A 16,466-nucleotide genomic window follows, 5' to 3' on the forward strand; every position below is an offset into this window, starting at 1 on the left:
CAGTGGTGATCTTGGCTCACTGCAACCTCCACCTCCCAGGTTCAAGCGATTTTCCTGCCTCAGCCTCTCGAGTAGCTGTGATTACAGGTACCCACCACCACACCCATCTAATTTTTGCATTTTTTTTTTTTTTTGGTAGACTCAGGGTTTTGCCATGCTAGCCAGGCTGGTCTCAAATTCCTGGCCTTAAGTAACCTGCCTGTCTCAGCCTCCTAAAGTGCTGCGATTGCAGGTGGGAGCCACCGTGCCCAGCCTCTGAATCTTTATTAATATATGTATAGTACGTAACTTCAAGCTTTAAAAAAATAGGACTATCATGTGAAGTAACTCTGGCAGGAGGCACTGAAGCTGAGCCCAGTGCAGTAACAAGCTCTTAATGAGCAAAGGCAAAGGGTGAAGTGCTTGAGTGTCCACGCTCTGGAGGCACAGGGCCTGGGTTCAAATCCCAGCTCTACCACTTCCTAGTTCTGTGAAGTTAAGGCAAGTAGTGCAAACTCTCTGTGCCTCAGTTTATTCATCTGTAAATTGAAGCTAACTACTCCTCATAGATGTTTTGTGAGGATTAAAAGAATCTAATACATGTAAGCAACTTAGAGTAGATGTATTTTATTTGCAAAGAGATTTGAACAGTGTCTGGCATGTCAATTTACAGGTGGGTTTTATTTTAAGGGACTGAGAGGCACCTCATGGGTGGAATCCACATGACTTTTTGCCCACAAGGCATGGATAGAAACTGAAACCGAGGGAGAGCCAGGGAAGCATTTAACAGAACTTGGGGAGGGAAATTTGGGGGTAGCCTGTCTAGGACAGGAAGTTTCAAGACACCATTTCAGCAGCAAAGAGATAGGCTAGAACGAGGCCTTTTTGATCTCCTGGGGATGAAAACCCGATTGCAGGTTCTCTACCACGCCTCTCTATACACACACAAGATACTAGTTGGGACACTGGAGCTTCTGATGCACAGACACAGTGACCCGAAATTACAGAGCTGGTGGGAGGACAGACTTCGGACCCTAAACTCCCAAGGCCCCGAAAATATTCTCTGGGCAACCTCCAAAACCTTTCCACAAGAAAAACATGACAAATTGAATCCCAGTGTCCTCTCTGGAAACCCTAATGTAGAACTTCTATCTCAATTCACTAGGGCATGACTATTGTTCCTTTCAGGAGCAAATTGGACAACTCAACACTGCAATTACACCCTGTGTAACGTTCGTATATGTTCCCTCTATCCATGCCAACACTGCCAGCAGCAATTTCCCATGCCACCTCCCCCCCTCCCCCCCACCGCCTGCAGATCTGGGTCTCTCTCAACCCTGAGTCCCCAGGGGCTTCTCCTCCTCCTCAGCCTGGCCCCACATCCCACTCTGAGCTGAGTCAACACCTGCTGAGTCAATCCCACTCTGCAGCTGAGTCAGCGCCTGCAGGACTGAGTCAACTTAAGTAGCAGAGACTTGCTAATCATCCACCTCAGAGAAATGGGCTTTCCTCTCCAAGAAAATTGGGACAAGGATAGGGATGGTTGTTTCTTTGTTTAAATAGATAACATATTTGATTCACTCTGAAAGAGACACTTAAGAATGATGACATTTCCTATCCCCCCCTCCAATTATCAAAATAAACCCTCCCAGTCCTTCAGAGACAAGTTGGGGTCCTCCTCTCCCCAACCACAAACGGCCCACAAGATTCCCCTTCTTTGAGATCTGAGCCTCTCAAAGGTGATCCTGGCCACTTCTACTTTCTGAAACAGGTGCTCCCAATAAAGAAATACTAGCTCAGAATTACAAAAGTTGAAGATTATTTTAAGTGATTACATATAACAAATTAAATACAATGTTACGTAATCAGGTGGTGCTAGTTCCAAGCATGGGGCTTATAAAATTTATTCATAGTAGATCTGAGGCAGTCTGGTTCAATCACCATGCACAGTTTAAAGGCAGAGAACAACTTCATTCTGTCCCATCGCTGTCTCTCTTCATGCGTTGTGTGTCATTTCATTTGGAGATACTATCAAAGCTTGCAAAGTCTTTCATGAATGTGATGTCTGGGCCAAATAGTTCCGCCCCCCAACACTGTGTTCCCCATTGGAGGCCCTGCTTGAGCTCCTAACATTTAACTCAGTCTTACCATCTTAGACACTCCTTGTAGGCATTGGGCCTGTTTGTGACTGCCCACTGCCATGAAAAACTCTTCCGTGTTTAGGGAAGTTCCTTCCATCCAGTTAGGAGCTCCACCTCTTCCAGTTATTAATAGCAGGATGAACTCACTTTTTCAGCTGATTTTGTAAACCACATTCCAGACGTAAGGCTGATGTTCCCTTAACTAGAGGTGTCCCAGTAAAGAGGTTTGGAAAGAGAGCCGTGTGAGGAAGGTGGATTACGTGGATCTGATCCTTTGGAAATGGTGGCAGCAGAGGAATGGCTTTGGGCCGGCACCAGCGGTGCAGCTTCTGGTTCCTGCTGTCCAGGGTCATGGACATTATCTACACTGGCAGTGGACACTCAGTAGTACTGCAGTGTAGATTGTGTGTTGCTCCCTGATGCATAGTCTTTAGGCTTGATCCTAGAGATTTGTGGAATACCTAAAATTCTGTAATTCCTTTTTCACTTGAGCTAGAGTGGATTCTGTTCGCAATAAAGCACACTGACTGCCACACCTTTTGGTGGGTATCTGCCCATCTCATAGCTCTCTCCTCTTCCCTGAGATCAGCCCCTCAGATCTACGGTGCCGGGCAGGAGAGGAAGGTGCTGCACGTCTGTTCTTTCCAGCCTGGCTCACAGTCAGAGCTGACCAGACCAGGTTAGATGGACGCCTGACTCATGAGAGCCAAGCAGATCTCCCCTGGAAATCTAGAAACAGGATTCAGAGATGCTGGTGAGCCTCTGCTGTTGCTCAAATTGAGGATTCAGAGCCTGAGTTTTGGTGGGCAGGAGGGGAAAGGAGTGTTCTGTTGATCTGTGTATACAAAGGAAGAGAAGTCTGCTCTGCAGAGAGAAAAATAAAGCAAATATGCAGACAGACGCCTGGAGTGGCAGCTGCCATGTTCCTGGTGGCTTTTTAGATTGTGGACACAATAATCCTTTGTCAGGCCAAGTGATACTTCCCACTAGAAGACACTTAGACTTATTCCTGGCATATCGCATTTCTCTTTCAGCCTTAAGCCAGCAAAATTTTGTTACTTTAAACTGTAAGAATATTTTCTAAAACAACCACTCATTTGGTAATTATCACATACCTCTTGAGATTTCCCAAGATGGTTGTCTCATATTGCTATTGTTTTCTATAATGTATATATAAATATAATATATCCTTATACTTGTTATTGTATGAGTCTTATACATGTAACAGAGTTGTTTTATACATAATTATGTGAGTTTATGGGGTGGGGAGGCTACATTTAGCATATCTCTGCCATGCATACCCTCTTACCTTCCTGAAGTAATCATATCAATTTTTCTTTTCTTTTCTTTTCTTTTCTTTTTTTTTGAGATTGAGTCTTGCTCTGTCACCCAGGCTGGAGTGCAGTGGCACAATCTCAGCTCACTGCAACCTCTGCCTCCCGGGTTCAAGTGACTCTCCTGCCTCAAGCCCTGAAGTAGCTGGCACTAGAGGCACCTGCCACCACACCCGGCTAATTTTTGTATTTTTAGTAGAGACGGGGTTTTACCATATTGGCCAGGTCGGTCTTGAACTCCTGGCCTCTTGATCTGCCCTCCTTGGCCTCCCAAAGTGCTGGGATTACAGACATAAGACATGGAACCTGGTCCAGATTTTTAAATTATTACAAACCCGTGATCACTTATAAACATGGTTAGCTCTGAAGAGTAGCACATAGAGGGCCAGGAGGAAAAGCACGACACTTGACTTTCACTTTTCATTTTATATCATGTTATATGATTTAAGTCATTTCAAAATGTGAACATATCCTTTTTATAATTAAGAAAAGTTAATACCTCCTGATGAATTAATAAATCAAGGCAGTGATGTCACGAAACAGAGAGGCAACCAGGAGGTGCTTTTGCCTCCTATGCCACCTGTGACCTGGTCTGCCAAGAGGTCAACTCTGAACCTGATCAAGTCTTTGGATCTAGCTACAAATTTACAGAAACTGCAGGAATAGAGGGACAAATTAACGGACATGATAGGGGTGCATTCAGTAAAATGTAGACTGAGAAAAATCCTATAGAACAAATAGCTTGGTTTCTTCATGGAAAAAAAAGAAATGCAAGGAACAAAAAAGAAACCAAGAAGGAACCTACAGACTAAAAGACTCAGGAGACATATTAATCCATTGTACTATATGGCCTGTATTTGAAGGCTAATTCTAACAAATAAACTGTAAAAATGAAATAAACAGAAAAAAGATAATTAGGGACATTTGTAAACTGATTGGATATTTGATATTACCGAAAATACTGTACTGCTAAATTTTTAGGTATGACAATGGCATCATGGTCGTGTATGTTAAAAGTGCTCATCTTTTAGAAATACATGCTGAAATACTGCTGGGTAAAAGAGCATAATGTCTGGGGTTTGTTTCGAGATAATAGAGGAGAAGAATAATAGGAACGGCGCTGAGATGACACTTGCCACGAGTTGATAGATTTTGAAGCTGAGTGATGGGTATATGGAATTCATTCAACTATCTTGGCTGCTTATATAGATGTCTGAAATATTTCACGATTTAAAACTTTTTTAAAAGCAAATTCAAATAAATAACATTTAAAATAAATAAATAAGCCTAAACAAAATCAAACTCCATCTGGCTTCACTGTGAATCCCCTTGCAGAGCTGGTTGGCTGGGTTAGCCAGGCACTTTCCACTGTAGATCAAAGCACGGAAAGCAATCCCTGCTCCTGGGAGGGAAGATAGAGGGTGAAGCTGCTTGTGTGTGGAAGCCGAGAAGCTGCAGTGCACTCTGGCCATCTGGTCTCCCTCGGCTCACAGATGCTCTGGTTTCCAGCATCTGTGGTGCCAGCACCATGGCTACCATACATCTCCACTCCATCTCAGCTAGCTTTGCTCTACCGCCCACCTGCAGCCAGCTTCCTCTGGCATAAACCATCCCTATGGACCTCTGTAGCCAAGGTGCCATTCAGAGCTGTGTGGGAATGATGGATCATCCAGAGCCAGATTCAGATTCAGATGCTCCAGTAGTCCAGGAGTGGCAGTAGAAGGCCATAGCAAGCAGTGGAATGGAGAGGAGGGGTGTTTGCATGCAGCAATGCTAAGGGAGAATCCCAATGACTTAAACAATTCCATGGAGAGAGAGAGACGGGAAAGGAGAAGAATTCAGAAAAAAAAAAAAATCCCATCCAAAGTTCCGGGCAGTTTATTTCCTTTATGCCCTTCAGTCTTCACCATGAGTGTAATGGACCACTGCCAGTTTGCTTGCTGCACCTCTGTTCCTGAAGCCTACATGGAGGATAGCAGGGGGCAAGAGATGAAGAGGTGCTTCCTTATTTAAGCCGCAGGAGCCAGTCCTTCCTGAAGTCAGTCCTAACCCTGTACTTTTTATTTGCAAGTCAATAAGCAACGCCAGTACTTGACTAGCAAGAGTTGGGGTTCTATTATTTGCAACTAAAACAGTCCTAACATAATAGTCTTGTGAGACAAATATTACTATCCCCATATTCTTGATAAATAAATTGAATCTCTGATAAGTTAGTAAAATTGGTTAAAAGTATGCACTTATATATGTCAAAAGAAGGTATTCTTTCTGACCCCTTTTCTTCTTTCCTGATTCATCTTTTATTTGAACTACAGAATAAGAGATTTTTGTGAGCATTAAGGTTATACAGCAAGAGACGGTTTCAATGTTAACCAGAGTTTTCCTGTAGACACTTAAGTTTGTTTTTTGTTTTTGTTTTGTTTTGTTTTTTTGAGACAGAGTTTCATTCTTGTTGCCCAGGCTGGAGTGCAATGGCATGATCTCAGCTCACTGCAACCTCTGTCTCCTGGGTTCAAGCGATTCTCCTGCCTCAGCTTCCCAAGTAGCTGAGATTACAGGCATATGCCACCATGCCCAGCTAATTTTTTTTTTAAGTAGAAATGGGGTTTCACCATGTTGATCAGGCTGGTCTCAAACTCTTGACCTCAGGTGATCCACCCACCTCGGCCTCCCAAGGTGCTGGGGTTACAGGTGTGAGCCACCATGCCTGCCTACACTTAAGTTTTAAAACTAGAAGGACCTAAGGACCCCTCCAGTGCTGCCTAAGACTTCTAAGATCTAATCTGGCACCCACTGCCCCAGAACCACAAACACACCACTCTAACAGATCCTGGACCCTGGGGATGGGAGCTGGGAGGTGAGGGGAGCAGAGCAGGAATAAGACTAAGTAGATGAAGAGAATGGAGAAGGAGGATGGAGACCTAGTGGAGAAGGTTGCTGAGGTGGTTTCAAAATACTTTAGCAAATTCTTTGACACAACTTCTTTAAAAGGTGCAAACTAATTTCCTTCCACTTGAATGTGGACTGGCAGCAGAAGTAATGGTGTGTGAGTTCCAAGGCTAGGTCACAAAAGATATAGTTTTCTCTTTGCTCTCTCTTCTGGACCACTTGATCTGAAGGAAGCCAGCCACTAGGTCATGAGGACACTCGAGCAGCCCTGTGGAAAGGCACATGCGGACAGCAACTGAAACTTCTCACCCATCACCTGTGAGCCATGTTGAGAGAAGATCTCCAGGCCAGCTAAGCTACTCTTAAATTCTGGACCCAGAGGACTGTGAAATGATAAATACTTGTGTTATTTCAAACTACTAAGTCTTGGGGTCATTTGTTACACAGAAATTGATAACTAATAAAGAAACTCAATGCACAATCAGGTTGGCCTCTGGAACAAGGAAGGACTGCTGTGCCCTGTCCTCTGAACCCCATGTGTCTGCCATTCCAGCTCACAGCAAGACTTTCTTCCACTCTACAGGGTTCTATAGGCAGAACTAAGAGGCAGCACTGGGACTGGCACCTGGGTCTTTGTGATGCCAAAGACTCTTCCTTTCTCATGAGGCCACATTGCATAGTCTGGGTGCCAAGAAGCTGCAAAAAGGGGACACGCTAGCAGGTGGGGGAAAGAGCTAACAAACCTCAACTTGTTCTGAATCCTGAAGAGTCCCGGAACTGAAGGACAGAATAAGATAGGGGTTCTCCTGTCAACTTAATTACTTAATTAACTCAGTGGAGATGAGATTCAGGTAGAGATTGAGATGAGATCATACTGGATTACGGTGGGCCCTAAATCCAATGATAGTCTCCTTATAAGACATAGAGAGAGACACACACAGAACAAGGTGATGTGAAAATCAAGGCAAAAATTGGAGTGATGTGTTTACAAAACAAAGAATGCCAATGATTGCTGGCAGCCAGTAGAAGACAGGAGAGGGTCATTGAACAGATTCTCCCCTTGAACCTGCAGAAGGAATCACCCCTGCCAACGTCTGGATTTTATTTAACTTCTGGCCTCCTGAAAGGAGAGAATAAATTTCTCTTGTTGTAAGCCACAAAACAAAAACACCAAAACAAACAAGAACAAGAACAACTACAATAGAAATAATCCCCATGAAATAAAATAAATAAACGGGAGCAATATCAGATAACAATTACAAAACAGCCTTGGGGGATTGAGATGTCTCTGAAGTCTTTCATTCCTCCGTAAACGTGTGTTGACCACCGGCTCAGTGCTGAAATCATGACTGGCATTCACTCAGGAAACCTCACATCAGGCCAAGGGACCAAATGAGTACCCAGAGGGCCAGTGCTTCAAGAGCTTGCTGGCATCTAGAGGGCAGGGTTAGTTGCAGGAATCTAGAAAGACCCCCTGCACAGGGACTAAGTATTTGCAAAGATAAGAGGGGAAATTTCTAGAAAACACAGATATGCAACCCCAGGTGTAGAACTGTAGGCTGGTCCATTGTGTAAGGGCATTAGAGGGTAGAAATATCTTTTTGCTTCTAAAAGAAGAACCTGAAGGGAGTAAGGCTTTAATCCAAAAAAAAGTGCTTTTAGACCCTCTGTGATGTCTCAGACACTGTGACAAGTGTCAGGGGAGAGAGTTTCCAGGAACTTCCAGTGCCTGGAGTAGCACCTTAATTCCTGTCATATAGCATCTGTCCTGCTCATTTTGGTGTTTAAAGCCCCCTTAAGTCTCTTTTCTGAAGACCTGAACACTCCCTTTCTGTTTGAGCCAGGCTTGTCTCCTGAAGTGAATGTGATGGCTCCTGCACATTATTTTCCTTCCCATTTTCTCCTGAAAAATGCCTGATCCTTCCCTTTCTAGCAATCCTTAGGAACTTGCTCAAAAAGTCCTTCCTCCAAGAAACCCTCTTTGAGTCACTCTTTTCTAATTAAGTTTACTCAATTTCAGTTGGTTTAGTTCTGCTGAGACCTTGGCAGACAGGGGCCAAGTCAGGTTGCATGTCCAGGAATTCTTTCTTATTGATCCATTTGATGACCACAGGGCCCCCATTAGACTTTCTCTAGCCAGGTAGGACCTAGTCTCACACTGTTCAGCTCTCCCTCTCTGCTGCTCCCTGAGTTCTCTAAGTTACTTTGTACAAAACTGTGTAATAAGTTAATTAATAGCCTGAACTTCACACACTGTGATTATCAGCCCAACCTTGACCATGCTTACATTTATGGCCCTTCTATGAAGACCTCCAGACCATGTTAAGAAATCTTCCTGCCACGCAGCCACAGGTGGGGACCTTTGGCCCACAGAAGAGGCCACATCTGAGAGGGTGCTATTCTTCAGGTGAGGTGGGCATTGATTGTATCACCTAATCTGGGGTATGAAGATAATGCTTGGAGATGTCTTCAGAAAGTCTCTGCTATTTTGCACTTTCGGACTCTCATTATTTTATAGCCCCTGATTAATAAACCTGCAAGGTTGCTGTAATCAGCCACAGATTTTTTTCCCCCAAGCCCTATCTATTCTTCGAGACTGCTAAAAGCCCTGCCTAAGCAAGATGCCTTTCCCTTAGCCCTAGATAACACCTCCGGCTAACATTATGTTGTTAATAAATTTTATTCTTTTTGTGTTCTATTTACTCCCTTAAAAACCTTTGAATTAAACTGTAAATCCAAACTTAAATGGCAAAATGGTTAGACATTGTTGATAATATTAAAATTACATGGGAAAAATATTTGCAAATTACATATTTGACAAAGGACTCATATCTAAAACAATATGAAACTCTCTAAACTCTCCAGTTTTTTGAAAAAAGCAAAAAAATTCCATAAGAAAATAGGCAAAAGATTTAAGTGGACATTCCACCAGTGAAGAAACAAAGATAGTAAATAAACACATTAAAAGATATTTACCACCATTAGACATTAAGAAAATGCACATTAAAACCACAGTGACATGCCGCTAAAAATACTTGTTATAATGGCTAAAATTAAAAATACTGCTAATACTAACTGCTAGCTGGTACTAGTGCAAAAATAGACATATAAACCAATGGAACAGAATACAGAACCCTGAAATGAAGCTACACACCTACAACCAACTGATCTTTGACAAAGTCAGCAAAAATAAACAATGGGGAAAGGATACACTATTCAATCAAGGGTGCTGGGAAAACTGGCTAACCACGTGTGGAAGAATGAACTGGATCCATTATCTCTGACCATATACAAAAATTAACACAAGATGGATTAAATATTTAAATGTAAGCCCTCAAACTATAAAAAAATATGAGAATAAAACATAGAAATACACTCTGGACATTGGCCCAGGCAAAGAATTTATAACTAAATTTTCAAAAACAAATCCAACAAAAACAAAAATTGACAATTGGGACCTAATTAAACTAAAGAGCTTCTGCACAGCAAAACAGTCAAAAGAGTAAACATGCAACCTATAGAATGGGAAAAAATATTTGCAAACTATGCATCTGACAAAGAATCTATAGAAAACTTGAACAAATCAATAAGAAAAAAATCAAATAATCCCATTAAAAAGTAGGCAAAGGATAGAACAGATACTTCTCAAAAGAAGACATACAAGTAGCCAACAAACATATGAAAAAATGCTCAACTACACTAATCATCAGAGACACAAGTTAAAACCACAATGAGACACCATCCCACACCAGTCATAATAGATATTATTAAAAAGTCAAAAAATAACAGATGTTGGTAAGGTTGTGGAGAAAAGAAAACACTACACAGTTGGTGTAAACTAATTTAGACCCTGTGGAAAGCAGTTTGGAGATGTCTCCAAGAACTAAAATTGGAATTACTATCTGACCCAGAAATCCCATTCTGGGTATATGCCCAAAAGAAAATAAATTATTCTGCTTGCACATCTTGTAAAAATATGCTAACACTAAAGCAGAGAGAATGAAAGAACAAAGACAAAAAGAATAAAGTTATTCATACACACACATACACACACATACACACAACGAAGCCTTGAAAGGAAAAATGTGCAATGGTATTATTTGTCCTTTGAAGATTTAATGAAAAATTGCCTTTGAAACCATCAGGGCATGGTGTTTATGTGAGAAAGGACATTTCCTTGATAACTTTCTTGACTTCATCTATGGCACCTGCTGATAAGGCATCTAAGGCATTCTGCTAAAAAGACACCAGCACTTTTATGTTTACTGTAGCACTGTTCACAATAGCAAAGACATGGAATCAACCTAGATGCCCATCAATGGTGGGACTAGTTAAAGGAAATGTGGACTGGTGGACTGGTTAAAGGAAATGTGATACATATATGCCATGAAATACTATGCAGCCAATAGAGAGGAATGAAATAATGTCCTCTGCAGCAGCATGGATGCAGCTAGAGGCCATTGTCCTAAGTGAATTAATGCAGAATCAAAAAACCAAATACTGCATGTTTTCACTTATAAGTAGGAGGTAAGCATTGGTTACACATAGACACAAAAATGAAAACGATAAACAATGAGGACTCCAGAAGTGGGGAGAAAGGGAGAGAGACTAGTGTTGAAAAGCTCCTCTTGGAACTATGTTCACTATTTGGGTGATGGGATCAATAGAAGCCCAAACTCAGCATCACATTATACATCCATGTAACAAACCTGCACATTTACCCCTGAAACTAAAATTTAAATAAATCAGTAAATGCAAAACCATGGAAAATGAAAATGAAAACATACATGTTCATTATTAAAAATGTGATCATGTAAATAAAGTTACAAAGAAGAAAATAATTATTTTAGTGAGGTTTTCTAAAAAAATACTAAATGCTAGCAAAGATGCAGTGGTAATAGATTACTCATACATTGCTGGTGAAAATATAAAATAGAAGCACAACTCTAGAAATGAGTCATCAGTTACTCAAAAAAATTAAACCTACACTTACCATACAATTCAGCTATCACACTCCTGGATACTTTCCCCAGAGAAATAAAATGTTATGTTCACACAAAAACCTGTGCATGAATATTGATAGCCATTTTATTTGTGACAGCCAAAAACTAAACTCAATCCAAATGCCCTCCAATAGGCAAAAGGTTTAAAAAAAAAATGTGTTACATCCATCAGTGGAATATTACTCAGTGATAAAAAGGAACAAACTATTGATTCTTAACAAGAATTTGGATGGATCTTAGGGCATAAGGAAAAGTGAAAAAAGCCAATCTCAAAAGATATGTGCTATATAATTCCATTTCTATGACATTATCTAAATGACATTATAAAATTATAGATGAAGAACACATCAGGAGTTGCCAGGGGTTAGGGTAGTAAAGGAAGGATATGACTATAAGGGGCAGTAAAGGGACAGCACATCAGCATTCTTTGGTGGGGACAGAACATTTCTGTGTCATAATTATAGTGGTGGTTATACAAATCTATATATGAGACTCAATATCATAAAATTGTATATATATTTGTTAGAATTTTGAGTTTTACCTTCTGTGCTTCTACTAGATATTATTAATATTCAATTGTTGGTTTGGCATATTGCAACTGTTTTCTCTCATTGTTACAAATTAGCCTTGTCAGTAGTGTTCTTCATTGAACAGAAATCCTTAATTTTCTATTAGAAATGTCGGAAAACTCTTTGCTATTACTTTTGGAATGTTAGAAAGTTTATCATCATTATCCAGTAGGCCCCCCTCCTCAGCAGAGTCATCTGCACCCCCTCAGACTCCATCTTCACATTAGCCTCATCTTTCTTCACGGAGCTGCTGCTCTGCTCTTCTGATTTACCATTCTTCATCTCTACTGCTTATTTGCTCTATTCCTTTCCAATTTTTTTCCAGGTTTTCCAGGAGATAATCCACTTTTTGTTTTATCTGGGTCAATTCCTTCTTAATGACCTGAAGGTCAACTCCTTTCAACTTTCCAGACTCAGAAGATCCCCGCTGTCCACTCTTAGAATCGAAGACACTTTTGCCCCTTCACGAGGTGTTTCCTGATACTTGCTGGTGTTTCAAAGGCATTACGCCCGAGCAGTAGGAGGAGGGGAGGACGAGGTACACGTGCTGGGTAACTACACATCCTATCATAATAATCCCATTGAAAGTCATCGTCCAAGTCAAAGGAAGAACTGAGTAGAGGGGGCGGAGAAGGGTGTTCTGTTACTGACCGGTACGTCTCTGTTGCAGATCGTTTCACACCTGCTTTTCATCGGTTCACTTTTGACTCTGCAGCCAGGTTTTAATATCTAAAACCTGGCCGCAATCTTCCTGCCATCCTCGCCCTCTACAGCACCTGGGACATTTCTCTCATTAACATATTGAACGAGGGCAAAGCCCTTATGAACAGAGCAGCCCACAATTTTGCCATACTTCGAAAAGATTGCCTCCACGTCAGATTTCTAGGTCACCAGAGTGCTGAGATTCCCAGTGAACACCCGGGAGTTCATGGAGCGAGGATCTGTCTTGTTGGTAAGGTTGCTGGCCATTGTGTTTGATTAGAAGGTTTCTCATAAAGCCGAAAACAGGAGCCAGGAGGGAGAAGAGATTGGATTCTGAGTCTCCTCCTACTCCCTCCCGGGTTCTAGGTGGAGAAGCCGACTGCTGCTGGAGGTCGGCAATGCGGCCACAACCGCTCAGTTTTTGTCTCTTCACAAAATGCAGACTTCTCTATTTCTATAAAACTCTCTGAGTATATCTGATGTGCACTGAGAACCCACTAGCCTAAAAATTATTCGATTCAAGCTTTTTTTAAAAAATGAGAAAAGGCTGTGGCCAATTAACATTTTAAACAATTGAAATATACTGTTGCTCAATATCATCAGGTAAAACACTACTCAGACTCAGATAAACATAGGAAAATTCAACAGAACTATTTTATAAGACTTTTGATCAGTATTTTCCTTAAAATTGAAACATATACAGAAAGTAAAACATTGATGAATACCTCATAAGGCATAGAGTTTCTAAAATATTTGTGTTAATAGCATCTGACCTGTGCAAATTTAATGTAGGAAACACAGGACAGCTCTTCTGATGTGACAACTCTTCCATGGAATCTACAAAAGGTAATCATTTTCAGTATCTCTTTTTATAAGGTAAAATAACAAATCCGTGTGATTTTCTAGGGACCCTCTGGGAAATCTCAAAAACTGTTGTAGGTATAAAAGATGTCATGCAAGTTTTGTTTTATTTTCTTCTGTATTTCAGATCTGATTTTCAGAAGGCAAAAATCAAAAAGGCTGCCAAAGACTTGGACACTTAAGATAGGTTCATGAGTTCCCGAGAAACAGTACTTGGTTTCCTATTAAAGTGACAATAAAACATTTAAAAATATACAAGGTAACATGGTTGTAAAGAACCCTACATCAAAGAAAAAGCTTACTTTCATAAATAAGGGACATTTTTCCTTAATTTTTTCCTCTTCCCCTTCCTCCTTCTTCTCCTCCCCTGCATCTGTTCCTCCTTGGCCTCTTCTTGTTTTCTTCTTTTCCTTTTTCTACTTTTTCATAGATAAGAGCATAAAGTTAACATACAGAATGCACAGTTATTCAAGTGAGTCACAGAATCTTTGCTTTCTAGGCAGATTACACAGAAAGTAAATAGGGCAACCAACTATTCTGGTTTCTCTAGGACTGTTTTGGTTTTAGTGCTGAAAGTTTTATATCCAGGAAACCCTGTGGTTCCAGGCAGATCAGGAAGGTTGGTTACCATAGAAAGAATAACCATTCACATTGTAGGTAAAGACAATCAGTAAATCAAGAAACCAAGTACATCAAGATTGAGTGGATTTTGCAAAAGTTTTAACACATTTAGTAGCTCAAACATTAAGCTTTCACTTTCAAATTTTAACCTTTATTATGCTCTTTCATACTCTGGTGACACTTTTATTGTACTGCAGATGTGAGGGGTCCACAAGTTTAAAACTAATTTTATAATAATCTGAAGCTCTTATTTATGATCACATGCTATAAGTCATCATTGCCATCTTTAAATAAATGAATAAATGAGTATTTTAAATATTTCTCAGTTTTGATTTTTAATATAGTAAATACAAATAGTTGTGATCACATATACAAAAGCTCTTTGAGGTCCTAAGCATGTGTGAAGTAATCTGAAGAACAAAAATTCCAAGAACTGCTGCTTATGAAAAAATAAAACCATATTCTCAGTTGCATTTTTCTGTCACTATTTTTCCCAGGTGCAGTTGTAACCACTCATATTAATTATAACTTTTAACTGAAGTAATTAACTTCTATTTCACAGAAAAGACAAGAAAGTGGATAATGAACATATTTCTGTCATCTCAAAGCATTTAAGCAGATTAACAAAATTCATAACATAACATTTTGTAGTCACATGCAACCTGGTGTGGCAAAAATGAGCACGTTTATTAACATGACCTATTGTTATAGTTTCTCTAATATAAAAAAATAAGCAAAATTATTAATAATATGTGTCAGTGTTTTATCCTACTTAGAAAGCAACTAGATATCTATTGATTACATATTAATTTAATATCAATTTAAGGTTTAAATTGATAGAGATCTTGGAAATTATCTTCAACATGACATAACTATAGAACACAACTACTATTGAAATAAGTGTGTCAGGTGATGGCATAGCTTCAGAGAAGAATCTCAGAAGGAGATGTGGGGCTGAAATGATAGGATTTTCTAAATATACAGTCATGTCATCTGCAAAAAGAGGGGGAAAAAAAACTGTGTCAGAATAAGGATTCACTTCACCTGGACATAAATATACATAAAACATTACATTAAAATAATGTTAGCTTATTTGTTCTGTTAAAAAATGTTAAGAAAAACATACTCAGGTAAAATAAGCTGTTAGCTTGTATTACACATAATAGTGATAAATCAGAAAAGACAAAGCTGTTTTTATTAAACTCACATTGGTAAACTAGTCATTTGCCAAATATTTGCTTTAGTTATGTGAATTTGGACTTTTAAAAGGTTTCTGAGTTAGTTTCAGGAAAAACCAATTTTAGCACATTTTTATAGCACATTAAAGTATTAGAAATTTAATTAGCTTATGCTTTAGGGATTTTATATAGGCATTTATTTATTCAATTAACCAATCAGAACAAATATCCTTCAATTTAAAAGACTTTATAATCTTATTTATTTACACCCTCCAGAAATAGAAAAATATACACACACATTGAGAGGTAAATGCTTTTCCAAATTACAGACAGAGAGCTTATAGCTTCAATTCTACAATTTTAGCCACAGGTCAAGTAATACAAGAGACACAGAAATTTAAAAACAAAAAGCAAATTAAAAAAACCCTCACCATTCCAGATATCAAAGAGATACTCTCCTTCCTAGTGGGCATGCAATTTCCAATTGATTTGTTTCAAAATAGACAAACATCTAAGCAAACAGAAGACAAATTAAAAAGACTAACAAACCAGATTCCCTATCGTGTTGCCTCCAGCTTTGTTCTTTTCGCTTAGAATTTTCTTGGCTATACGGGCTCTTTTTTGGTTCCATATGAAATTTAAAGTAGCTTTTTCCAATTCTGTGAAGAAAGTCAGTGGTAGCTTGATGGAGGTAGCATCGAATCTGTACATCACTCTGGGCAGTACAGCCATTTTCGTGATATTGGTTCTTCCTATCCATGAGCATGGAATGTTTTTCCATTTGTTTGTGTCCTCTCTTGTTTCCTTGAGCAGTGGTTTGTAGTTCTCCTTGAAGAGGTCCTTCACATCCCTTGTAAGTTGTATTTCTAGGTATTTTATTCTCTTTGTATTAATCATGAATAGGATTTCACTCACGATTTGGCTCTCTGTTTGTCTATTATTGGTATATAGGAATGCTTGTGATTTTTGCCCATTGATTTTGTAGCCTGAGATTTTGCTGAAGTTGCTTATCAATTAAGGAGATGTGGGGCTGAAATGATAGAATTTTCTAAATATACAGTCATGTCATCTGCAAAAAGAGATAATTTGACTTTCTCTCTTCCTAATTGAATACACTTTATTTCTTTCCCTTGCCTGATTGTCCTGGCCAGAACTTCCAGTACTATGTAGAGTAGGAGTGGTGAGAGAGGAC

At 39.7% G+C, this 16,466-nt stretch overlaps 1 pseudogene; it reads right to left on the minus strand.

Moving 5' to 3' along the window:
* Nucleotides 1-12,003: 12,003 nt before the first annotated feature.
* LOC101030604 (heterogeneous nuclear ribonucleoprotein C-like) lies at nt 12,004-12,881 on the minus strand (annotated as a pseudogene).
* Between the last annotated feature and the right edge of the window lie 3,585 nt (nt 12,882-16,466).

This window comes from Saimiri boliviensis, chromosome 9, assembly GCF_048565385.1.
Source record: "Saimiri boliviensis isolate mSaiBol1 chromosome 9, mSaiBol1.pri, whole genome shotgun sequence".
NCBI lineage: Eukaryota > Metazoa > Chordata > Mammalia > Primates > Cebidae > Saimiri > Saimiri boliviensis.